We start from the raw sequence: 27,908 nt of genomic DNA, 5'->3' as shown, positions 1-27,908 counted from the left end.
GAGCCAATGACTACGGGACTGTCTATGGATAGTGATCTAAGCTGAATTGGGAGTCAGGATCTATAGACAAAGACAGGAGCTAATGCTAAAGACAGGTGTTATAAAACAAAAAATAACTAAAAGATTTGAGAATACAGGGTAGCTTAGGAACACTGTAATTAAAGAGAAACTGAATTGGAAGCCTTCTTTAAAAGAATTATCCAGGCAGTAGCAGTGAGCAGAAACAGATTATGCTACTAGGGCATCCTGAACACATTCAATATTGACTCATTTAAATAGGTTTGAACCTGCTTAATGTTTGATTCAGACCACATGGAACACATCCAAACTCCAAAGTACATAGTATTGTGCCACCTTTATCCAATCATCCAGAAGGCACAAAATTCATCACATTAACAATGAAGCCCTCTGACCTATTCACTATGCACTTTTAAGTAATGCAGAGGAAGAATTGTTCATTGTTAGATTAACAGGCATGAATCTTTCTTTTTTGATATTTGTATAGAGGTAGTCTATATAGACAGAAATCTGAGGCTACAGAGTGTGTGTGTATGTGTCGTGAAGTTTAAGCTGCTTTGAGTCTCCTTTGGGAGAGATAAAGTGGGGTAACAATAATAACAACAACAACAACAACAACAATGACTAAGATAAAATGTAACAAAGAAAAAATAAAATTTACTTTCTTTATTTGTAGTCACAAAGATCTCCCTTTGAAAATTTGACCTTTCTGGTCTGTATTAGTCTTCTGGCCCTGTATCTCAAAAGACCCCCATATTGTCGGGTTTTGAGATAAATTTAGATGTTATAAAACGGACAACATTCTGATAGAAAAAAATAGTTTAGTAAGATGAACTTACACTTTCTGGTTCACCTTATGAAATTATTATCTGAATGTGTGCTATGGATTTTGTTTCATGAGCAACATGGTTGTACCTTCATTTTCCAGGGATACTAGGTCCAGAAAAAGAATCCAGCCTGAAACTCTGAAGAGCTGCTGTCAGTCAAATTTAATACTGGGCTATACAGACCAATGGTCTGATTCATTGTAAAGTAGCTTCTTATGTTCTTTCCCATGATATTAAACTGCCTAGGCAGCTACTCTGCCATTCAATTAAATATCTTATAATATATGGCAGCTCCATACAAATCCAAGTTCCACAGTAACTCCTGACAAGGATGTCTTTGGCAGTACATTGATGAGGCACTGCTTGAGAGATTCTTTATAAGAGGAAAATTCAGAATTCTGGAATTCAATGAAGACAGATAGATGATAGGTAGGTAGGTAAGTAGGTAGGTAGATAGAAAGAGAGGACAGACAGACAAGTCATCTTTCCTCCCATCCTTTTCTCACCTTGATAGCCCCATGCTGAAAAGAACTAGGAGAAAATGAGGAGGAGGTAGAGGAGAACATATGCAGGCTTGAAGCCCACTTCTTACTCATTCTTCCTAATATTTGGCTGGCCCAGCTGTGCATCAGTAGTAAATATCTATATGTTCATATTGCCTACATTTTCATCTCATACAGTAAACCCCTCTCTTAACCCAGCCCAAAACATTTCATGTACAATTATAGTCATCCCATTCTCATTCATAGGTGTCTGTTTGGGGACATTATGCAAGAAGAGAATAATCATTTCAAAGCTTATATTAAAGTACTAAAAACCTTCCATTTTCTTAAAGGAATAACATTTATAGAACCCCAAAGCTTTATTTATATGGATATATGACCCCATGGTAAAGGTAAACATCTGAAAGCAGCTCTCCAAAGGTAGGTGTCATTGCCTTTGAAGCACACGCTGAATTTAACAGGAACATATTTGACTTTTTACGGTTTCTTGCAGTAGTAAACTTTATCCCTACTGACAGCAGGAGTAATTACTAGGTGCAGAAAAAAATTGATTGTTTAAAAAGTTGAAAACCACTTTCTTGTTTTATTTTTCCACCTTAAGACATTGGTTTCACCATGTATTTCCACCAGCCTTGACAGTAGACCATTTCTCTGTCTTCTGATAGAAAGAGGAATAATAAAGCCAGGTTCCATTGATAAAACATGTGAAAACAAAGATATTTCTGAAGCAGATGCACAGGTTGTTTTGGTCTTTGTAAGTTCTGCTCTGAATACATGCTTACAGATTTGAATTTGTAAAGAATTATTAGAATTGTATCTACAAATATTTGGTTAATAATTGAGTAAAATCTTTATGCAATAAACATTAGAGAACCAAGTTTACAGCAATTTAAAAAGAGTTGCAAACTGATGAAGATTTCATTAAATATTTGTAAAGGCCCTTGGAATAATTGTCTCTAGGTTCAAGAACCTTTGTATTTCATTATTGTAATGTTCCAAAGACTTGATGCCTTCTTACTCTAATCTTGTACTGCATATTCAAAATGGATGGACTTTATGCCCTGCATTTTGAGGAATTTGTTTCCTACTTGATATCACTATATTTATACATTTAAATTTTGGCTATAACTGTATATTTCAAATTCAGAGGTTATTATGCCTCATATTGTGATTGTGTTTAGGTTAGTATTATCAAGATCATATGATTATTCTTTTTGAATGAATATATTTTGGATTAACTAAATCATTGTCTACTCTTGTGAAATCTATGTGATAACAATCAATTGCTCTATCAGCTTTATATTCATTTCTAATTGTAAAAAGCGTTATCAAAGAGTTGTAATTAATAATGTTAAAAAAACTAATTGCATTTCTGCAGATACAGAGTTTACTACATACCATACTTTAGAGACTTACAAAGTAAGGGTTCTAAGTATGACAAACTTGTTGCTAGTTACCAGGTCCATCATTGTCCCATGATTAACTCAATGTCAAGGAATGACTAGCATGTACAGAATTGACAGCTGGAGATCCAATGCTAGGAGGCGAGGTTTTATTGTCACCTCAGATCTTTTAAGTCCAGTCAATGCAAATTTTCAGCTGCCAGTCATCAACTCTAGAGTAATCAAGTTTATAAAAATTAACAGCATGGTGCACATGCATGAGTGAACTGGCCCTTAGGAATTGGAGACACGTAGACTGTCATGATGAGTTATTGATGGGCTGATGAAAAGCTGACCAGCTGCTCACAGCAGATTCAAAGCTAGAATCTAAACATATACATATTTCAGAAGGATGGACAGTGACTCACCTGAGCAGGAGGTGCTCATATTAAGAAGGAAGTGGGAGTAAACTATTAGCAACTCATTTGGAATTCCATGATCACTTTTTTTTTCATCATAGTATTCATCATAATGCCCACAAGAGAGTTGTCAAACAGTACTTTATAAACAGAACTGTATTCTATGAGATAATCAGGGTTAGAGGAGTCCCACAAACATCTAGATTCAACTGTTCTAGTCTGCTAAGCTTGCACCCCATAACTTCTCAGAATTGGACATACTGAACTATGTTACACAAGGTATTCTATCATTGGCTCTATACTTGAATTATTACAAATATTTATTTATTTATTTACAATATTTATAACCCGTCTTTCTCAGCCATACAGCGACTCAAGTTGGGTTACAGATTGGCACAATTTGATGTCAGGCATTCATAAAAGTGCCATTAAAACAATCAATATTACAATACAAAACATAAATAAAAACCGGTAAAGCATATAATCATCAGTGTCATCTTGTTAAAAATGTTATCCAGTAACATTGCCTGGACATTCCATGTTCATCATTCATAGTTCTGTGTTATCTATTCCGCTGCATTGTCAAAAGCTTGCTCAAAGAGCCAGGTCTTTACTTTTTTTCAGAAAGTCAGGAGAGAGGGGGCCAATCTAATATCCCTGGGGAGAGAGTTCCATAGTTGGGAGGCCATCACTGAGAATGCCCTGTCTTTCGTCTCTGCCAATCTCACTCATAGATGGTACATAGGAGGAGATACGTTTGGACAGGTAAGCTGGGCCAGAATCGTTTAGATGGACATGAAAAGGTTTTTTTTTAGTCCCCAGGCCTTTGTCTTCCACAAACAGAGTCCCATCAGAATTCAGTCCAAACTTGCTGAATTCCATGCTGTTTACTAGAGCAACCACATATCCTATCTTTTCATTTTCAGCCAACAAGCATTCCTTCCATTCTTCATTCTAGGCTCCTGACCCACAAACCTTGATAACTTCTGCTACTGCCTTATAGAGTTTTCAATCCTTGAAATTCCTGAACTTATGTCTTTCGATCCTAAATGAATATAGCTGAATTGATGGAATGGATCCATTTAAGAATATGTGAATAGGAAATCTTCTGACTGGCTAGCTATTCAGATCATTAACCTTGACTGCTGTGACTAGTGGCAAGTGATCAACAACTGGGACCTTGCAAGTCTTTCACTGGGCTGCTTTTTGCCTGCCTAGTTACTAATCACTACCTACTTAGGACTGGAAAAGTGACTGAGATAATATCCAGATAGAATTTTGAATAGTCTAAAGTACTATTTAAATACTTGTTACTATTATTATTGGCATTGTGGCATCATTGTAAATGACTGTGAGAAGATGCTGAAAATGTTCCATCTGGAAATTAGAAGTGCACTATAATACCATCAACACGAGGCAATCAATATTTTCCCCTGCTTTGTTGATAATTACAGTTTCTCAACACATGTATTATTACACCCAGATCAAGCCGTTTTGCAGAAGCTCAGCATCTGATTCCTATGTGACTGTTTAGTTTATAAATGTTTCATTCTGTTCCATTTGCGTCTCCTTCTGCCTGCCCCGTCAGACCTTACAATTTACTCCTCTTCTTTTCAAGTAACGGTTGCTGGTTATTTCTCACAAAGAGCTGTGGTAAGCTTTAGTGTGGTATGCATTCACATAAAATAAATTTTGGCCAATATAATCTATAATCCCTGACATGCCAGGTGCACAACTTCAATCTGCCCAGACTCTGCCTTCTTGCTCTGTTTATCATTATGCTGCAGTTTTATAGCCTGGTAGAGACTGTTCATTGATCAAGGCCTACAAGTCCCAAGTTCAGTACGACAGGTGGCACTTTGGCAGAAAGAAGCTTTTGTTTTATGACTGTCAGCACTATGATGGAATTTTTATCATGGGATGCAGCGACACCACTCAGACGCCTATAATTTTATTAAGCAATAGCACAAATGGTCTCGCTAGACTGAGTAGATGGCATATTTACATGAACAGCAAATATTATCCGCCTCATCTAAATTAATATGGAATGAAATAGGGAGCTTAACTAGGTAGAAGTTTGAGCTGGGCAAATAGATCATGCCTCAATCACATGTTTGCTTGTAATGCAAGAAGGGAAGGGAAGGGAAGGAAAGAAACAATGAAAAGCATGTACAGTTCTTGCCCTAGCAATTTTCAAAACTGGTAAGTGTTCATTAACATTGATAGCTAAAGTATCAGAAGAATCTGTTCATGCAACTATTTTTCCTGGACTTCCCTGGTCCATTCCTTACTTCTCAGTTTATAGCCTGTGCCTACTTTGCAATCTGAAATGTGCATATTTTGAGGTGTGCACAGAAAAATATGCACATTTCAAACTACTGTTTATCCATACTTTGGCCAATTTAATGAAGAGAAGGGGGATCTGTTGGAACTAGCTCCATAATTTCAAAGATTTGGCATGGAATAAAAGTAGATGGATTTTATCTCATAAAAGCCACCCCTCTCCAAAATCACTAGGACTTGTATTTTTATTTCTCATTCTGAGACTTTTTGTGAAAATGTTTGCACCAAAAAACCTTGGGGTTTTGTACTGAAAAGTCCATAGATTTTTTTCCCCATGGGAAACTTCTTTGTACAACACAGTGGGCTATCCAAACCCATTAGATCCATGATTTCCAATAACTGCAGATCATCATGTCCATAATAGTAAAGCAGTGAAGCTGAAGTGTCCATGCTCACATTTAATAAAGTGGAGTGTGATCATCTCAAGTTTTTGGATCCATGATGAATCCTGGAACTGAATGTTCATGAATAAAGTGGGCCCACTGTACTGCACAGAATTGTGTTCTTTGCCAAAATTGTACACTATACATTTTTGTTTAGAAAGATTGGACTTATACAAACTCCCTTTTTTCCAAAAAAAAAAAAAAAAGAATAATACCTGACAGAATCTGGATATTTTCTGGAAAAGGGAGGTTTATCAGGTTAACTAGAGTATGTCTATAGTAAATCATAAGCAACACCGTGAAGGTAGCCACCAGACTTTTCAAATAATTACAGGTTACCATAGTTTCCAGGATTGGGAAGGGTTATTCAGACAATTATGATCTCTTCTGTCTTCTCATTTACTTACAAAGACTAAGTGGAGGTTAAATATACATCGACTGTGCCCACATAGCAACATTAATATACTTATCCAAGCTCTGTTATCTGAATTCTTCTGTCTCACTTTCATTCCAAATTTCAATCTTCTGTGTCCTTTACTCCCTTCATAGGTACCTAGATTATATCAACCTTAGCTGACTGAGAGTGGAGGGAAAAACGCATGGCTTCTCAACTTCCATAAAGTTCCTTGTAATGGTAGGCCATTTATTTTATCTGTAATTTTTCTAACAGAGGAGATGCTTGGCACCCTTTCCAGAGCTATTAAGACAATATCTGGCAACGTGTATGAATCTATCAAGCCTCTACAAGTTCCAATCTTCCAATCTTCCACTTATTTTAATAAGTACATTCCTCTCTTTTTCCTGACCACTGGATCACTTACCCATTAGAGTTTTTTTACCAATTGACAAGACTATAAATATATTTAAGTATAAGCATACAGATCATAATGCTTGGTAGCATTGAGGAGGAAAAGAAGAAGGCTGTGTTACAGGTAGATTGACTTGTATATCTGAGCCCTGAGCTTCCAAGATCTAAGCAGAACTGTTAATAACAGGCCTACATGAAAATCTTCCCATGTTCCATAGACAATTGGGGGGAGGGGAGGGGGAGCCGGGAGGTGACGCTTCACCCCGTGGGATGAGGTAAGGGGCAGGGCGGGTGGGGCAGGGCTCCAGTATTGTCCTGCTGCCCCATGTATTCACCAGAGACTGGTGAATAGCCTCACTACCCGCTACTTAATATGATGAGGTTCAGTAACATTTGAATGTGATTTTCCTGCTTCTTGGCAGGGTCCTGGACTAAATGGCCCACAAGGTCTCTTCCAGCTTTGAATCTATAATTCTATTGTACATTTTTATTAGCTTTGTGTTTGCAGCTAACACGGAAGAGCATAAGGAATACAGCTAGGTGGGGAGAACAGTTTGCACATTTTATTCCCACAAGCGTGACCGGGCTTTAGGCAGGGCTGGGCTTTAGCACAGGCAGGGCCGGGCTTTAACAAAGACAGGGCTGGGCTTTAGCACAGCTGGTAGATAAACAGCAGTGATAAGATCTACCAACCGAAAGGTTATCAGTTCAAAGTCTTGGGTCAGCGTGAGTACCCGACTGTCAGCCCAGCTCACTGTTTACTTAAGCAGTTCGAAAACAGCTTAGAGTGGTAATTAGAGCAATTAGGTACTGCTAAAAAGTACACCATAAAAGAAAAAGATCAGAAAATGCCCGAAAACCAAAAGGAAAGAGGAAGTCCTGATGGCTTTTCATCATAGAGGATGGAGTGATAGCACCCCCTTGTGGCTGGATTCGAGCACAACCTCCAAAGTACCAAAAAGCTGAATGTTGATATAACATACCTCCTTTCTGTCTGTTTCTGTCCTGTCTGTCCAAACAGCCTTGAATATTTGCTGTATATGTGTACTGTGATATGCCTTGAGTCCCCTTGGGGAGATAGGGTAGAATATAAATAAAGTGTTGTTGTGTTGTTGTTGTTGTTGTTATGAACAAATGCTTCTACTATTTTTTGCCTTACTACCAGAAAGTAATCAAAACTATGCAGTTTTTGAAGATTATTCTGTGTTCATGACTAGACACCTATTCATGTGAGCTTCCTTTAAAGTTTGGCCACAGAGCCCGATAGCTCCTATCACACCCAGTACAACTACTTCTAGGGAGGCTCCATGGCCGAATTGGGGGGGGGGGGGACCTGCCGCCACTTCTCATCTTTCTGTTAAGGAAGATAGGTCAAGCTGTATTTAGGAAGCTTCTCTCTGTTTGATGAAGTACAGGGAAAGTCATAATGGCGTGGGACATGGGGTGACAGGTCACCAAGCCCCCTGCATGGGCGCCACTGGATGAGGCAAAACTAGCTAATTCTGGTGGCTCATGTGACAAACTGGTTAGTCCTTGCATAAGAAAAATGGAAAAGCCAGTTTTTAAAGGAACAGGAAAATAAATTCCTTGCACAGAAAGCGGGATTTTATGCACAGAAACAACAAAAGCTCATATTTTCTACACAAACAAAAAACATTGTTTTGGAATCCTGGGTCTAATTATCCATTTTTTTCCCAGTGGAATCTGCCTCTGAAAACTTTTGTGTTTCCACTATGGAAAATCTCTTCTTTTTTACCTTCTTATTTGATAAATAGCTTTAGCTAATATCTATTCCATTTTTTTTGTGATTTCAGCAGAATATAAAGAAATAGCAGGTATAGCTCTCTCTTTGCATCTTTGGTCCTATACTAAGAGAAAAGCATGGTATACATAAAATAAATAATTGCTTGCTCATTTTTCCAGCTACTTCAATGCCCCATACACACTGACTATTTAATGCAGCTTGAAACTATTGAAGAATGTGCTTTCACTGTACAGATGATTGTGTAAGAAATTTCAGAACTAGTTTGAAGCCCAGAGGATGGTTACCCAAACCACAGAGCACTGATGCCCATTAAGAATTTTCTTTCATGTACTTTTGTGAGTGTTTGTTGTCTGACTACCACAGTTTGAAGACAACTTCAAATTGCATTAAATGGTCACTGTAGATGGCACTTTCTTTTCCCCAAAAACCAAGCAATTAGTGTACCGCCTTTAGACTAACAGCATCACTATCCATTCTCTTCTGTCTCCTGTTTCTGGAACAGCTGCTACAGTTAACCAGTAAATTGACATTTATTGCATTTTCACAATAAAACCCCATTTCTGGAAAAGCTCTGATCTTAACACTGTCACTCCCTGAAGTACTCTGTGAGAACACTCCACTCCTTCACTAAATAAGCTAAAGTGATGCACACTCATGTTCTTGTATATTTGGAAGACATATTAGTCTTTGAGTAGCAATAGTTGGTCTTCTGAAAAAGTTTTAAAGTGGTAAAATGTCTCTGGTAGAACATTTGAGCTACAGAGAAAAAATGCTGACATATGAAAAGGTATATCCAAGGAAAGATTACTAGTTAAGTATCCCTTATTTGAAGTGTTTTACAGAAGAAATGTTGGACTTAGGATTTTAGGAGTGGATTTTGGGATATTTATATATATACACTAGCCGTCCCCTGCCACATGTTGCTGTGGCCCAATCCATGCATATATGTGTTTAGTGTGTGTATTTATGTGTATATAGGTGGTTTTGTGAATGCATTGTCATTGGGGTTTTTTGGCTTTTAAAGTCTCTTCTGCTGTGTTTTTTAAGCATTTTATGAGTGATGGTCACTCATTGACCTGATAGGTGTATTGTGTCCAAATTTGGTGTCAATTCACCCAGTCGTTTTTGAGTTATGTTAATCCCACAAATGAACATTACATTTTTATTTATATAAGCTATTTATACAGACTCTGGAATAGGCAACGTATCATTGTCCTTCTTTAGGGATCCCTTTCAAATCTAGGATACTATATCTGTGTGTATTTGAATCATATCTATCTATCTATATCTATGGCTGGATGGCTCTTTATCAGGAGGGCTTTGATTACATTTTTTTGCCCTGGTGAAGGGAGGTGGACTGGATGGCCTTAAGTATTTTCTGTTGGTCATGGGGGTTCTGTGTAGGAAGTTTGGCCCAATTCTGTAGTTCATGGGGTTCAGAATGCTCTTTGATTGTAGGTGAACTATAAAGCTCAGTAACTACAGATCCCAAATGTTAAAGTCTATTTCCCCCAAACTCCTTTTGTGTGCATATTTGGGCATATGAAATATTCGTTCCAAGTTTGGTCCAGATCCATCACTGTTTAAGTCCTCAGGCTCAAGGTCAATGCCCACCAAACCCTTCTAGTGTTTTCTGTTGGTCATGGGAGTTCTGTGTGCCACATTTGGTTCAATTCCATCATTGGTGGAATTCAGAATGCTCTTCAATTGTAGGTTAACTACAAATCCCAGCAACTACAACACCCAAATGACAAAATCATTTTTTTTAGTGATAGTCACTCGTTGGCCTAATAGGTGTCTTGTGTCCAAATTTCATGTCAATTCGCCCAGTGGTTTTTGAGTTATATTAATCTCACAAACGAACATTACATTTTTATTTATATAGATACTGAAATATTTTAGACATAGGATCCAAGTCTAACAGGACATTCTTGTATGTTTCATATACTCCTTATACATATAGCATGATGGTAATTTTATATGGAATATATTTAATAATTTTGGGCATGAAACAAAGCTTGAGTACATGGAACTATCAGAAAGCAAATGTGTCACTTTATCAGCTACCATACAGATAATTCTGGAGTATTTCGGAATTCTGTATAATGAATACTCAGCCTGTATTAATAGTATGATTGTGGACTAAATTATTATAGAGCACTATAGTTGTCTTAGAGAGTTAGAGGTAGATTTCACTATCGCATAAAGACTACAACTATCCTTAACTCATCCAGATTTTGCAATAACCAACCATTATACATACACACAGACATTAATACACTCTTTTAAAATCAAATATATAAGTTGAACAGATTGTGTGAGAATGTTTACACACACAGTGTAATGGACTCAGTTCTAGGCCTAGGAAATGACTGACAGCCCAGGTGTTCCAGCCATTGCCAGTCTACAACATGATCGTTTATCATAAAGTAATACAATATTCTTATCAGGAAATGTCTTTAAGCTGCAGATTTTTTGATATATTCTTAGTTCTATCTTTCCCTGTGACTGAAGTAATTACTCTAATTACTTCCTTTAGACCTGATGTTTATTATGAATTTTGCTATAAATAGGTGTAGAATATTTAAGGCACTAGATCATGTCTAATTTTGGTTAATACTTGTGTGGGATACTGCCAATGAATACCAGGTGCTGTCTGCTATATTGGGAATAAGAAATTGGCAAAACCATATTGGAATATTTCATGCCTAAGAAAACCCTCTGAAATTCATGGCATCACCATTAGCAGGGAACATGAAGGCGTATACACTCACATTTCCATGTTGATACAACGCTTACCACCATCTCTTTTTTCTTATGTGGAATTCAGATCATCACCAAAATTCTCCTTAGTGTATAGTCTCATTTTTCTTCTTGGTCATAGCATGTTGCAACTCATACTTTGTACATTCACAAAATATTGAGCAGCCATGTGTTACCACCAACATAATATGAATCAAAGATACCATTAACTGTTGTTCTCTTATTTTACATTTTCACCATCCTATTATTTGCATTTCCAGCATCATTTTCCAACATTGTTCCAGAAGTTTGTTGGGCATACTAGGGCCTTTCCACACAGCCCTATATTCCAGAATATCAAGGTAGAAAATCTCACAATATCTGCTTTGAACTGGGTTAACTGAGTTCACACTTCCAGTTCAAATCAGAAAATGTGGGCTTTTATTCACAGAATCATAGAATCATAGAATCAAAGAGTTGGAAGAGACCTCATGGGCTATCCAATCCAACCCCCAGCCAAGAAGCAGGAATATTGCATTCAAATCACCCCTGGCAGATGGCCATCCAGCCTCTGTTTAAAAGCTTCCAAAGAAGGAGCCTCCACCACACTCCGGGGCAGAGAATTCCACTGCTGAATGGCTCTCACAGTCAGGAAGTTCTTCCTCATGTTCAGATGGAATCTCCTTTCTTGTAGTTTTTTTCGCCTCCTAGTCTTCAGGGAAGCAGAAAACAAGCTCCCTCCCTCCTCCCTATGACTTCATCTCACATATTTATACATGGTTATCATGCTCCTGTCCTCTGGAGTATTGGCTATCCCTCCCAATTTGGTGTCATCTGCAAACTTGATGATCATGCCTTCTAGCCCTTCATCTAAGTCATTAATAAAGATGTTGAACAGGACCGGGCCCAGGACGGAACTCCACTTGTCACTTCTTTCCAGGATGAAGAGGAAGCATTGGTGAGCACCCTCTGAGTTTGTCTATTTAACCAATTACTGATCCACCTCACCATAGTTTTGCCTAGCCCACATTGGACTAGTTTGTTTGCCAGAAGGTCATGGGGGACCTTGTCGAAGGCCTTACTGAAATCCAGGTACGCTACATCAGCTGTGGGGAAAGGGCCTTATTGAGGAGACATATGAAATAGTATTTAGATGATTCCCATTCATACCAAGTCTCACATAAACATTGGTAAATGTTGATAAACAAGAACATTTTTACCTCCAGTGTGTAAAATAACAGCAGGCATCTTGCCAATAGTGCAGCATTGTACTCTCTTGTTTGGGTGCATTCTATAGCACTGTCTCTCTTTTGAGTTTAGTCGCTCTATCTCTGTGTGGCCAACATTTCAGGTTTCAGCAATGACACAGTCCTCAATGGTAGGCACTGGCAGAGTTTGAAGGGGATCTTGGTTTTTCTTGGCAAGGTTTATTTACAGGAGACTTGCTTTTACCTTACAGTAAGGTCAAAAGAAGTGTGACTCACCCAAAATTACACAGTGGGTTTCCATAGTAGTGTGGCAGTGGCTTATCATCAGTCCTGGCATAATGGGAGTAAAGGATTGCTGCATTAGATTCCTGGGGTGTCCATACATATCCCTCCCTGTTTTAGTAATAACGGGTTTATAGCATTTCAGTATCAGATAGAGAAGTCTGATAATGAGAGTAGATAAGAAAAGAGAATATTTCCATTAAATGGCTCCTATGGTGGTACTATACTATTTCGTAAAGTCCCATAATACAAATCATATTTTGTTCTTCAATAGTTATAGCTGGAAAAAAATATAGCTTGAAAAATTAAATCGACTTTTGCTTTTTGTCACTGCCAATGATCAGCATAGAGAGTTATATGGAAGTGAAACTCCTATTGATTTTTGGCATCATTTGTGTTTTATACTGTTATATGTATGTTGGCAATTCATAAAACTCATGTTTTATAGTCTTTTAAGTTCAGTGGAAATGAAGCCATCTACAATTACAGATAATTTGTGTGGTGGGATGAGAGTTTTGTGGAAGGCAATGCTTTTCTGTAGAATAAGAACCGTCATCTGCATTGGTTTTGATATCTTTCTATGATGCAGTGAAGACCATAAATCTTTCCTATTATACCTAGAAATGGAAGGAAGGAATGTGTATTTAGCTCTCTGCAAATTAATCCATAGCATTGTGCTTAAGTTGTGATATTGTCAATACTACCTCCTTCACATCGAATTCTATGTGCTTAAAATCAATTTCACATTAACTCTCTTGATTGATTCATACTAAAAAGATCTTATAATAATTTTCTAAACCAGATAACTTTTGCAAAAATACTTTCAGAATGCAAGGAACATAGAAATTTGTCATGAAAAATATAATCACAGATGTAGTAAAATGCACAACAGTGCCTTGAAAATGCACATGGAAGACCAGACATTAGAACCCTGGTTAGAATATTATATGGTTTAGAACAATGGCACCCTAACTTTGGAGCATGTGTACCAGTCCTCTGTCCCAAAATATAAGAGATCAGTGCAGGATATCTATATATATCCCCCATATATTAGGATGACTTTGGTTTTAACCAACTGATCCCAGAAATAAACAACAGTACATTGGTGGAGTTGAATATATGAATGAAATCCTCATTTATATTACAAATGAATTAAGATGTCCAGCTCTATTCCTTCATCTCTACGTGGAAGAAACATAGGAAGAGTGTCAGTCTAACCTCTAGGGAAGGGTATTCCAGAGACTGGGGACAACGTGTGTCCCATACTCGCACTAGCTATACTTGTGTTGCGTGGTAAGACAGAGAGAAGGATGGCCTTCCCAATAGATCTCAAAACATTGGGAACTTCATAAGGGAGAAATGTGATTGTCCAAATAACCTAGACCTGAGTCATGTATGGTTTTTCAGGTCAAAGCCAGAATTTTGAAATAAATTGGCAGCAGGTTGAGCTGTTCCAATAAGGAGGCTGCGTGCTTCCCCTTAGCCATTTTAGTTAGCAATCTGGTTGCAGGTTGCAGAATTTTCTGACCTGTTTCCAAAGACAGCCCTTTCTAAAACATGGTATAGTAACCCAACCAGGATGTAACTTATGTATTTTTCACCATATTCAGATATGATGTAATAGGAACTCTAGTTTGGTGAGGCAGTCCACATTCAGTTCAATATAATTCAGTCCAATGTGAATTTTATATAGCTGTGTAGAAGGGGCCTGAGACAACTGCTTCTGCTCCTTTTTTAAAACCAAAAACCTTATTTGATGATTAACTTTTTTTGCACAATATGACAGTTCCTGAGAGCATGGATATAGTGTATATAAAAAGCCATGAATAAGTACAAGTCAGAGGGATTTTCCTTTTAACTAAGCCTTCAAGTGTTGATATATTTTCAGCTCAAAAAGTTGTGAGCTTAGCAAAACCTCCATATTAATGCAAGATTGAAGAGCTCAGCCAGAATAACAGCCAACTTTAAATATTGAAAGAAAGAAGTTCTAAGGACTTGGTCACACAAACCCATTATTCCACTACTGTCACACTATCATTGATACATAGTGTTGAGCACCTTCAATATCACACCTTTCTTCATTAGTGCAGGTGCACCAATGCACCAATTTATGGTCCCATGATCACACTTTGGCATACCATCATAGCCCACCCTCCCATACTTCTACTGTTCCTTAATTATTAATTTTAGTATTTGGAACACAATTGCACAATTCCAACCTGTGTATGTCAAACATAACAACCAGGGAAAATACCAATTTGAGAATAGAAAGGGGGAAAGATAAAAGGAGAAGAATTCCATCACATTACTGTCAACATGTTGGTATAGAAGCCATAAGGACCCATTGAATCAAGGTAGGTGATGGGAACATTGCAAGATTGGAAACTGACCCATCGGTAGGTCAGGATGAGATAATCTCAGGGGATGCAGATTAATGACAGGAGGGGCATGGCATCATGAGATCGGGATTGGGATCCAATGTTGGTTTACCTCTCTTGTGTGATGAAATCCTCAATTACTTTCAGCAATTTACTTAGTACGCATTGTATCTGCTAGCAAATCTGTTCCATATGTATAATTTCATGGAATCCAACCTTATTATTATTGCTCAGAGAAGCCTTGTATCTTTTTTTATCCCCCCTGCCTACCAACGTTGTGTCTGTATTTCAGTGGGACAATACGTGTGAATGTCTTTTGGTAGCATTTCATGTGACGTCCTACACATTCACACCTGGGAAGAAATGAAGTTCTTACTATCTGGAATGTGAGCTGGAAGCATTTCTGGTTCTGACCCTGATATCATGGATTGACATGACAATTCGTGTCATCAAGTCTGAGTGAGGGAATAGCCAATGCCACCTCAGAGAGCCTGCTTTCAGGCCAGCTGGAAGGAAGGTGAAGAATTATAGAATCATTTGGAAGAGATCTAATGGGCCATCCAGTCCAACCCACTGCCAAGAAGCAGGAAAATTGCATTTGGAGCACTCCCGACAGATGGTCATCCAGCCTTTGTTTAAAAGACTCCAAAGAAGGAGCCTCCGAGAGAAAGAGGATCGTGAGGTTGTTATTTTTAGGGAGGGGGTCATCATAAATTCATGGACCCTTCCTTGGCTTCCCAGGTCTCAAACTTATGTATTGGTAGAACCCTCCTCTTATAGGCCCTGAGAGCAGCTTAACCTATCAAACCTAGAGTATCACAAAAAAGTATATGTTATTTAATTGGGTTGATTGTAATTTTACTGCCAGGTAATGAGATAATAATGGCTTGTGTGATCTTTTGTTAAATGTGCAAATATTTCTTGCTTGGTGTCATATATTATGCAGCTTGATTTGAGGAGACATGAGGCTCTGTTTACTTCTTCATGTCAGACAGCAACATGGCTTCAGCCAGCCCCATCCTATAGCAATCTGATAAGACAATATAAATGTTTACTTTCAGTGTTCATGTGTATAAAACTAGCACATGAAAATATCAGCCAGCCTCTTTCAATTCTGGTTGAGACCTCACAATGCTTCTGCACAAAGGTTAATCACTCACGTGAATTATTTTATGACTAATAGCGTGATCTTATGGTTGGCTACTCAGAAATAAATCTCATTGAATTCAATAGTGTTTAGTCCTAGATATGTGAGTTTATGACTACAGCCTGCAGTCCTATATAAGTCAATAGTTTGAGGTTAGCCCCATTGAGATCAGTGAGATTGACTCACAAGTTACTGTGTATAAGACTTAAGCATAAACTATATGAGGTAGGAACAGTCTCTGGTTGGAATGATGGCCTCTCCCTCATCCTTTTCAAAACAAGAGGAGAAATCTTCAAGCATTACTTTGTTTCTGCTTGACCTTTAATTAAGAAAGAGTTTGAAGACTAGATATTTTGAAGGTGAACTGCAAAGGTTAATTGTCTTTTATCCAATGCTGATGATGACAGGCTTTGTGAAGATGATGGGATCTGAGGTGGCAAATGAAGAATGCACAAAAGAAAGATGAGCTGTTTATCAGACTAGTTCCAGAACTCTTAACAAGAGAAAGCTAAACTCAGCAATGAATATACAATATATATAGCACCAAAATATGTCAGTTGCTACTGAGTAGTATTTTGCATTGTGGAATGACTAACATGTAACAGAAATATAGCCACCTACTTAGATTTGCCCGTCAAAAATCCTCCCACACTGCTCTCAGATTGGCTTGACTTGGCTCAAAAATCCCTCTAAGTGTATTTGTTTCTTTCTGTGATCCGAAACTGTGAACCAGTTTATAAGGCTGCTTGGTTTAGGGCCACCAGAATTGCTGAATCAACCTCTTGTGGCTCCATTTAGCATTCCTTATGCCATATGCTGCACTTCTTAAATACCATCAATCTACACTGTGCCAGAAGACTGTTCAAAACTCTCCATCTGTGGCTAGTTCTGTAGTCTACTGTTTTTAACGATGACACCATATTTCATCTGGAAACAGAAAACTACTGAGATTTGTAAGTACATCAAACCTTGTCAAATCAGCAAACAATTCCAGGTTTGTTGTTGCTTTTCACCGTCCCTGCTCCTTGTCTTGAAATGCCATTCAGTCATCTTGAGTTGGGCATGTATGGTTTTTAATATTGCTAGGTTAAACGAATGCTTTCCATTGTTGTAAGTTGCAAAGAAGTAGCAATGTTTTAATCTCTTGCAGCATAAAAAAGAGGAAGGAATGGCGACAAGAGAAAAGAAAAAGAAATAAAACAACAGCTTTAAGACTAACTTTTTTTCTGCATGAGTTTCCATGGATAGAAATCCACTTCTTCGGATGCAGTACAGAGTAATAATAAGTGCTCAGGCATAAAGCATAATTATGCAGTTGTGGGAGTGGAGTGGAATGTAATAGAACCAAGAACAATGCAAATCATGGTCCTTGCCCTAAATTTTCAATGGGCTGCTGTAACATGATACAGGTTTTTACAGTGGGCAGTTAGTGTTTTCACTCATCAATAATTATGATCACTTTGTACTGCATCCAAAGGATTTTCTGTGAAAGGTCATATGAAAATACAAACAGTTAAGACTTAATGGTGCTGGCACGTGTCCTTTTTTCTGTTTCCCCCTCCTCCTCCTTCCTTCCATCATTGTTTACAATAATTTCAAACTAGAGGTTCTTCAGAATGTCTCAGGACCTTTGCCCTGATCCCTAGCCAGTGGGGTGGACTGCTGCCTTGGTTTGATTGTGTTTCAAAATCATGTTACTACTGAAATATCCCATAATAATTTTGCATTTTGGAAGAAACTGCTGTGGCACACAAAGGGGTCAATATGATTACATATATGCCTGTAAAGCACACAATGTGCAGGATTTTCAGTCGAAGCAAGTTGTTTGCTAAGGTGAAACCACTGGATGCCACTGTTTGGCAAATCAAGGAGAGGAGAAATGTTGTTCTTTTACTGAAGCACTTGGTGGAAACTCTGTATGCAAAGCACATGCTTACTCAGTGGATGAGTTCTCTGGCTGAATCATGCAACCTATTTCTCTATATTTTGTGAAAATCTCTGAAGGAAGACTTTACCACTATCTAAAATTTGGTAAGTGAATACAAAGGGCTTTTTCAGTGAAGATGCTTTGGTTTTATAATTCTTTTCCAAGACAAGCTTGCCTGATACTTACTCCAATATGTTGCTTCTAAGACTTCCCGTTGCATACTTTGTCTGCTGTCTCTTACATGATGTTTTAAGTCCACTGCAGAACATGCTGCATCATCATGACTATAATCATGATTAATAATAATCATTAAATACTAATAGTGCTGCTGATACTAATAATGATTAATAGGAGTAACAAGTATGCATTGGACTGCAGGTAGATTTTTAGTGAAATCAGCAGAACTGAAGTGTCCTTGACTTTACTATGGTTTCCCCTACGGCATTTATGAAAGGTATTTTCTTCAGTAGCTCCTCTAAAAAATCAGCACTGAACCTTTAATATATAGGCCACAAGACATCATATTAACCACCAAAACATAAAACAGTATTCATAGAATCAACACTTCAGATTTACTAATGCTTTGAACTGTAATTTTCATATTGAACTGTTTGTTTTTACTACTGTTGTTAATTACATTGATGATAATAACAGCACCTGAAAAATGATTCTGTATATGTGCATAGTGTATTCATTCAAAATGGAAGAAAAGTAAAAAAAAAAATCTGCTTATGCTCTGTAAACACCATCATCTGCCATCTGAGAGACATATTTCAATTATTGCAAATGTGAAAAGAATAGAAATACAAAATGCTGTAAGAGTTGAGTATTTTTTTAAAAAAAATGGAAAATGCAAATGACAAATTCAAAATATAGGCCATGTTGGTGTGACTCACAGCAAAGAAATTTACATGCTTGTAATGAGAAATCTTCTCTTCGTCCTCCTCCAGACACCAAAACATGCTATCTTCACATCAACAGATAAGAAGCAATTGCACATCACTTCAGATATGACAGCTAGCTAAAATATATAAACATGCAAGTCACTGAAAAAATGGTTCATGTGACTCTCAACTAAACATTTCATGTTATTGAATGTACAGTTCACCATGGGTGCATGCACACTTGTGATCATGTCGATTTGTTATGCTTTGATACCTTTTAATTATCTTATTACCCTCGCAATCATGTGGCATCTTAAAGCCAAATTTATGCACATTTGATTTTCCCTTTTTAGTAATCTATTAAGACATAAGCCTTGTTGAGCTCAGTGGAAATGGATAAGGGATTGCTGCCTTAAACATGTGCTTCTATCTCTTATGAATAAATCAATACATAATAACAATGCTAAATTTTGCCCATACTAGTTGAATACTGGCAAGGACTAAAGAGGCTATTATAAACATGTTTTGAGCACCTGCCTAAAGGTGATGAGGGAACTCAAATTCATGATACTGCTGTTGAATCCATAACCAGGAAACAGAAGTTATTTCAGTTTAACACAGAATTGAACGATGCGTAGGTGGTAGATAGGCATGCAAAAACATTTCTGATTGAGCTCATCTGTGTAGAAAGAAGATCCTTGGGCATTGACTGATGCACATTAAATAAATATCAGCTGTAAAATGCTAAGTCAAAAGGCTACACTGCACCTATTTAGGGGATATTTATCTTATATACAAGGCATTTTTATATACAAGGCACATTTATGTAAAAGTAAGCCCCACTGCTTTCGGTATGAGCTCTTCCCAAGTATGTACAGAGGAACATGTAACTGTGATTCCTGATCATGGGCTAGGGCTTCTGAAACTTATGTTCAAAACATCTGGAGTGTGATTCCCTGCCACATAAAATGCTTTGAACCCCAGTCTGAAAGAGCATGGAATATAAATGAAGTGATATAGATGGAATTCTGTAAGATTCTAAGTAAGCCCTGTTGAATTTAACAAAACTTACTTCTGCAAGACATAGGGCTGCAGTTGTTAATTTTAAGGCAGTACTCCTTTGAAACAAAACACAATGGATTTGTGAATTTTAAAAGTATAACCATTCAGGTATGAATTGGAGAGAAAAGCTGAGAGATCAAAGCAAAGAGCACACGAGCATCCACATTTCTGGTAAAATTCTCTCTCTCTCTCACACACACACTTTGGATCTGATCTTTTTATCACACATTCATACAAGGACTAGTGAGGGGAAACCTAACCCCCACCCTTCTATTTTATGTTTTGTATCAAGTGACCTTTTAGAGGTGCCCAGCACCTTTGAAAATATCACAACATGCATTTAAAGATATACTTGGCAGTAAGCTTCCTTATAGTTTTCTCTCTGTGGCTAAGTGCTTAATGAAATTCTAACTTTCAAATAGATGCTGGAAAGGCCTTAACGTTAAATTTTCTGCTGACAAATAAAGATCTATAATTTTCTGAGCCAATCAGGAGTCCAATGCCAAACGACACAGAAAATCAGAAGTCAGATTTGAGAGAGGTGATGGACAATACATAAATATCTAGTAGGCAATACATAAACAGGAAGAGGCAAATCTAGGTGGCTCTGCTAATATCACCTGTTATTGGGTTGTTGTAGGTTTTTTGAGCTCGCAACCTCTGAGGAAGCCTGCCATAAATGCTGGTGAAACATCAGGAGAGAATGCTCCTAGAACATGGCCATACAGCCCAAAAAACCTGCAACAACCCAGTGATTCCAGCCATGAAAGCCTTCAACAATATAGTCTCCTGTTATTACTTTTGCTGTTTACATGTGGTCCCTTTTCTAGCCCAAATTCCATTGTGCTACTTTTTAGAATCATTTTTTCAACATCCTGAAATTTTCCACCTCATTACACAGAGGGAATTTCGCAGCCTAGCATGCTGCTAGGATGTTTTCTCCACAGAGCCCACCAGACACCATCATGTGACATAAGAAAACCTGGTGGGGCTTTATAGAGGAAGCATCCTAGCAGCATGCTAGGACACTTCCTTGGGAACACAGGAGGCTTTCTATGTTCCATAGAGAAGAATGGGGGTAAGCTGTGCAGCAACTCTTCCCCACATGAGATGAAGTAAGGTGTGCAGCAGGCAACGTGGGCCATGGGGCAACTGTTTCACTCCACTTCCTCACAGATTTGGATCTCAATGTGATGAGGTCCCTTGTCTCTTCTCTAGATCTAATGTTCTCTAATGTTTAGACCAGTTGGTGGCATATAATGGTTGGGGATATAAAGTACTGACAGATTTCTTCATGACATGCTGTAGGCTGGAAAGTCTTTCTGACTCATTTGCACAATAATCAGATACTACCGTACAACCTTCAAGTAGCCCAGTAAGTTCTAGTATTTGATTCCTGAAACAAGGATATCGGAACTAAGTATGGTTTTTTTTTTCAGGGTTGAATATATGCTGTCTATCAGTATATGTCCTCCTTCCTAAGCAACTATTTTTCACCTGAATCTGACAGAAAAATATCAGGTTTCCATTTTAAAACCCAAGTAGGTCTCACAAAACTGATTGCTGCGTACCCCTTTTCTAGAAACCATTCACTAGTCCTAGAATAACCCAACATCTCCATGGCATGTCAAGAGTTTAATAATAGCAGCTATTATACAGAAGACTTCGGGTAAGGAGCCCCTGTGATCAGATAGTATGATGTCGCTGGTTGTGAAGAATGAAAAATGAATATGCTACTTAAACAATCTTCTCAAGAGGGAAATTGGCAAAAGTCCTTCATCATTTTCAGAATCTACATGAGATGGAAATGTAATAAATGACCAGGAACTAGAATAAACTGTTGGTCCTAACAGAAGAATGTCCCTTGAAGGCTACAATCAGATATTCCATTCAAGCAAGATATTCTGTCTAATCCAGCTACACCACCAGTTTTCTGTTTTGTAATATACAGCAGACTCAGGATAAAACTATATGTCACAGAGAATGCATAGTACCTGTTTTCCTTGAACACATATTCCTCCACTGCCTTTTCTTCTTTTGGTCTTCTCATGAGATACCTTGCATTCCACATAGATAGAAATGAAAGTCTCAGAAGCCAGACTCCCAAATTAATTCTGTGTTGAACTTCCATAGACCAAGCACTAATAAATCACACACTACAAACGGATGAATTGGCCATCCTTTGGTCAGCCAAGCCTATTCTAGAACATAGCATTGCATGGAGATGTAATAATGTTCTAGCACGGTAGTTCTCAATCTGTGGATCCCCAGGTGTTTTGGCCTTCATCTCCCAGAAATCCTAACAGCTGGTAAACTGGCTGGGATTTCTGGGACTTGTAGGCCAAAACACCTGGGGACCCACAGGTTGAGAACCACTGTTCTAGCAACTTATAGAGTCATGCTTCTCCATTCATTGGGTGGCATTTCTTCTCAAGTCTAATGTTCCCCAGCTGACCTTCAGTTTCTGTTAAGGCTGTTTATTTAGTTACTATTTTTGTATTAGGACAGACAATTTCATCAGGTCTGGCAGCCAAACTTCCCTTCCTGGAGGACTACCTGGGCTGTTGAAAGAAAACAGCAAAATACAACAAGATAGAGATCCATTTCTGATTTGGAAGAATGAATTGATTTTATATTAAGCTGTGCAGCCTTCTCCTTCCCTGCAGCTTATTTTAAAAGTAAGTTGCCACCCCTGAGGCTTTACAGGAGAGGCAATTCACTTTTTTTCTAGAAAAGGGGCAGCTTGGGGAATCTGGAGCAATCAATGATTGCAAATACAACTTCAGAACTATAATTTTCCCATCTACAATTTAAGGGACATCTCAAAACCCAGAACCAAACTATACTTAAAATCATTCTTTAAAGTTTGGAAATCTTTGTAAACCTAAAAATCTTTAAAGCAGCATATACTTGCAAAAGATATAAACTATTACTCAAGGATTTGCAGGCATCTCAAATAAATACATTTTAATAAGGTGGATGCAACAGGGACTTGTGGAAGGGAATCACTTGCTAATAGGAATCACAACTGCCCTCAGTTCTTCCAGCTGTCATGGATCAACGCCAAATACTCATCCTAGCAACTGCCCTCCATTGGGTATGTTTTGCTTTTTTATTTGCATGGTGTTCCAGGCAGAGTTTGGAAAGTTTTCAAAATTAATTAGATACAGTGACAAGACCCCCAAACTAGTGAGTTATCGTTGTTGCTTGGAAAAAAGGAAACAGGGTAGGGAAAAAAGAATACTTCCAAAGGAAGAAAATATTCTCTCAATGACATCAATAAAATATATTGCAACTCAATAGATACACTCGACTCAGTGGCTTATACTTCGTACTATGTCCTGGAGCTATTTTAGTGGAACTAGCATAATTTAAAGATAGCCAACTACATGAAATATCATATACTTGTTAAAATAGCCATATATAATTACAACTTGGTAGCAGCACCAATAAGATAGCATTATATAATAGGATGTACATTGAAGCAACTGACAAAACAGAAATATTGCATTGAGGCATCTCAGTTTCTTACACCTTCAGTCATGTTGAACTGTACAGTGAGATGTGCCCAAGATGTTAAGCACAGAGCAGAGAGAAAAAGGTATTCAAATATAATTGTATGCTGTTAGTTGTTATGAGGTGTTCAAACATTCTGCATGCTTTTGTGCACCCAACTATCACTGTCAGTCACTTTGAAGCCTGGTTAAATAAAAATATATCTTACATACACATCACCCCCTACTGGTGTTGAATAGAATGCCGTAAACCAGTTATCCAAAGTGTTAACCACCTTTGTGTTTATCTTTGGTCTGTGTAGCTCAAAAAGCTCTTAAACATAACATATGAAAGGCACAGCAGGTATGGATGGGATAGATGAAAAAGTTATACTTAGTGCAGTGTCTAGGATCAATGAAAATGAAAAGTGTCTCATCACATTGGATATCAGTATAACTTTTTGAAAGACTGGAAAGTTGACTGTTCAGAATTCCCTTCAAATACTGGTTCCACAATTGTGCCAATCTATAGATATGGAAAAATTGAGTCCATTGTATGTTCACAAGCATACATTTCTGTGTGAATGACGGGGACCTGATACACTACGTGCTCTCATTAGAGCTACCAAATAAAGTCCGTTTTTGAAGATGAGATTAAGGTATGTTTGATATCAAGCTAACAGAAGGCATAGTGGGTCATCCCACCCCTTCTCCCCCAATTTTTTTTTAATGAAGTTGATGTTATAAAATGCTGACACTCTCTCATGGGTACCCTAGGCAATGTAGAAAAGGGAGAGAGAGCATTGGGAGTCCCCTTTCATCCAAGCAGCTGCTCTCAAGGTCGCCCATTGTATCCCAACCTCTGCAAAAGTGGTCTTAATTGCAGATCTGCTCAGTAGAAGATTAATGGGAACACATCACCCTCTGCCTCCAACTGTGGTCTGCAGAAAAACCACATGCAGCGGCAAAGTATCTGCTAGTCCTTAAGTGATGGCAGTTCCATAAAACACAGCCCACGAGCACAACTTAAATGTGTGCAGATTTAGGAGAAGTAATTTCCAGGTGGAGAAATGCCATATTATTCTAAAGTGAAACTTTACTTATGAATCCAAACTACATATCACATCTTCTGTGGAGACAGAAGAGGCAATGCATAAGGATTGTATAGTAACTGAGACTATGTAGGGTAGATCTTCTAATAAATCACCAGCCAAACACCATAGCTGCTGAACTGGCTTTGAAACTGCCATGGATTCATCCTTATTACATTCAGCAGGTGATTGGTGAATCACCTCCAGATACAATTGTTGTCTTCTATGCCTACTTGTGAAACGTGTCTCAATGAGTTTCTAGGAGGGTTTTCTTCTGAGTAAACGGGAACAGTATCGAGCGGCAAAACTTTTGGCCTGGAAAAGGGTCTTCAATAACCAAGGAACTGCTATGTTCAGCTAGGAATATGATCCAGGAAAAACAAATCCCAAACGCTACTAACCGAAGCTCCCATCTGCATTTGAGTATCAGGGAAAGTGAAATCTCTTCTCAGAGGAATGGGCTGACAGCAGTAAGGCAACAACTGTTCCTTCAAAAAGGTTCCACACATTCTGAGAATATTTGAAACTGGCTTTCTTCTATGTCATTAAGTTAATTATGTTATCAGTATAATTATGATTTATTTGTTTATGTTTATGTTGTTTTTATTTGTTGGGGTCCCCGGTGGCACAGTGGGTTAAACCCTTGTGCCAGCAGGTCTGCTGACCGATAAGTCAGCCATTCGAATCTAGGGAGAGCTGGTTGAGCTCCCTCTATCAGCTCCAGCTCCCCATGCAGGGGCATGAAAGAAGCCTCCCACAAGAATGGTAAAAACATCAAACATCCAGGAGTCCACTGAGCAACGTTCTTGCAGACAGCCAATTCTCTCACACCAGAAGTGACTTACAGTTTCTCAAATCGCTCCTGACATGGAATTTCTGTTATAAATTCAGTTATTATTTTGTATTATTTAGTATTATTTTGATGTGTTTGTATTTGTTTAGGGCATTAAATGTTTGCCTTTTTGTGTGTGTAAACTGCCCCGAATCCCCTTGGGGAGAGAGGGTGGTCCATAAATAAAGCATTATTATTATTATTATTATTATTATTATTATTATTATTATTATTAGGTGTCTTATTTGACTATTTGTTGTTTCCCCCACTCTGCAGTGAAATTCAGACAAACACAAATGTTGCTTCTCCTCCTTCATCCATTTCTTCCCTTTGCTAGCCTTCTTCCCCACAGGTGTTCTCATCTACTCCTTTACAGTGGGATTATTTTGTCTCAAGCATGGTTGTGATATGTCTGCTCTCTCCATCCCCATGCTGCCTGCATCCCGTCTCTTACCATGGCCCCATTTGCTCCCTCTCCTCCCTTAGCTCTCCCTCCCCTGGACTCCCCCATTGCAGAAAACCAGAAAGTGAGAATGGGGGGGGGGGGGAGGCAATGTCACCAACACACATGCGCCAAGCTCCCTGGCATGCTCCTAGAAGAGCCAAAAAAAGAAAAGAGGAAAAAAGAGCATGTGGAAGTGTGCTTGTGCCTTTCGACCATCCACTTCTGCACTCAGCATGCAAAGTTTCCCCTGCTTTTTCTTTTCTCTTTTCCACAGGCAGAAGGCATCCATGCTAAAAAGGTGCCACTTGTGTGAGATTAACAGTACACTTTGCTTATGTGAGTGTGGCATTCAAGCAGACAAGAGTTCTTTCTCCCACCCTGGACGTTCCACAGATATATCAACCCCACTTCCCTAGTTTCCAACAGACCTCACAACCTATGAGGATGCCGGTGAAACGTCAGGAGAGAATGCTTCTGGAACATGGCCAAATGGTCCGGAAAATTCACAACAACCCAGCGATTCCGGCCATGAAAGCCTTCAACAGTGCAAGCTCTGTAACAGTTCTCAGACACAGCTGACACGTTTCCTCAACATATGGATGAGACCAAATTGTTGCCCCAGATTGTTTAGATTATAGCTTCAAGCATTCTAGGACAACAGTAAGCAAAAATCTTGCTAGGGCAAAAATTATCACCCTCCCCTAATTAATGGCGTTGGTAAACCAAGGGTGAGCAATGGTGGAATTTTAGATATTTTTCTCCTACAACTCCCATCATCACTAGACAGAATTATGGGATATGCATTTTCAATTGTTGTAATTGCCCATCCCTATGACAAACTTTGAGTCCATATCATTAAGGCTAATGAACTATGGACTACATCTACTCCTTTGTCCAACCCCCTCCCCCCCAACTCGATACTGTTCTAGCCTTTCTGTATCTGTTTGGGGTACATAACTCCTTGAGGTTGGCAATTGCAATCCAGGGAGGGCAGAACTAATCTCTTTTGGATATTTTCTCAAGGCTTAGAAATAGCAATAACTAATATATATATATATATATATATATATATACACACACACACACATACACACACACACACACCTATTATATATATATATGTAATACAGTAATTATATATATATATATATATATATATATATATAATATAGTTATATATAAAATATAGTTATTTTGTCCATTATCAGCATATCACACACACACACACATATTATATATATATATATATATATATATATATATATATCCCTATTATATGTGTGTGTGTGTGTATGTGTATGTGTGTGATATGCTGATAATGATATCACACACACACACATATATAATATAGTTATTATATATATATATATATATATATATATATATGGGGGGGTGTATGTGTGTGTGTATATATATATATATATGTGTGTGTGTTATTTTGTCCATTATCAGCGTGTATATATATATATATATATATATATATATATATATATATAAGATATGCTGATAATGGACAAAATAACTATATTATTAAGAGGAGAACTATTAGATAACTTTGTTAATGAATGGCAACCAATGATTCAACATCTTAATGTAAAATTTAACTCAAAATGTATATAGAGGATCCTATTAAGATTGTAGACAAGGAGGAAGAGGATGTAAAGTAAGAGCCTATGATATTTTTATATGTATTATTTAGATAGTAGACTGTGACCCCTTAAAGGAAATATATGTCAGATAAATGATTATGGAACATTAATAGATAGAAAGTATTGCAGTGTATGCAATAAACACTTAAATAAAATAAAATCCAAAATAAGAGAGAAAAAAGAAATAGGAATACCTTCCCAACAGCCCTGAAAACTCACAGCAACGCATTGATCCCATTTTGATGGAAACAGAGAGCAAGAATTGGGAAGAGCATCCTTCTCTATCCCCTGCATCCCCTCTCTTACCCACCCCCTTGGT

At 38.0% G+C, this 27,908-nt stretch overlaps 1 protein-coding gene across 1 annotated transcript in view; it reads right to left on the bottom strand.

Annotated features, from left to right (window-relative positions):
• Positions 1–27,908, bottom strand: part of SGCZ (sarcoglycan zeta) — a 699,685-nt gene that overhangs the window by 670,191 nt on the left and 1,586 nt on the right. The window lies entirely within an intron of this gene.

Source organism: Anolis sagrei, chromosome 5, assembly GCF_037176765.1.
Source record: "Anolis sagrei isolate rAnoSag1 chromosome 5, rAnoSag1.mat, whole genome shotgun sequence".
NCBI classification, from domain to species: Eukaryota; Metazoa; Chordata; class Lepidosauria; order Squamata; family Dactyloidae; genus Anolis; species Anolis sagrei.
Note: the sequence above shows the minus strand (reverse complement) of the source record. Positions and strands in the feature narration are given on the sequence as shown.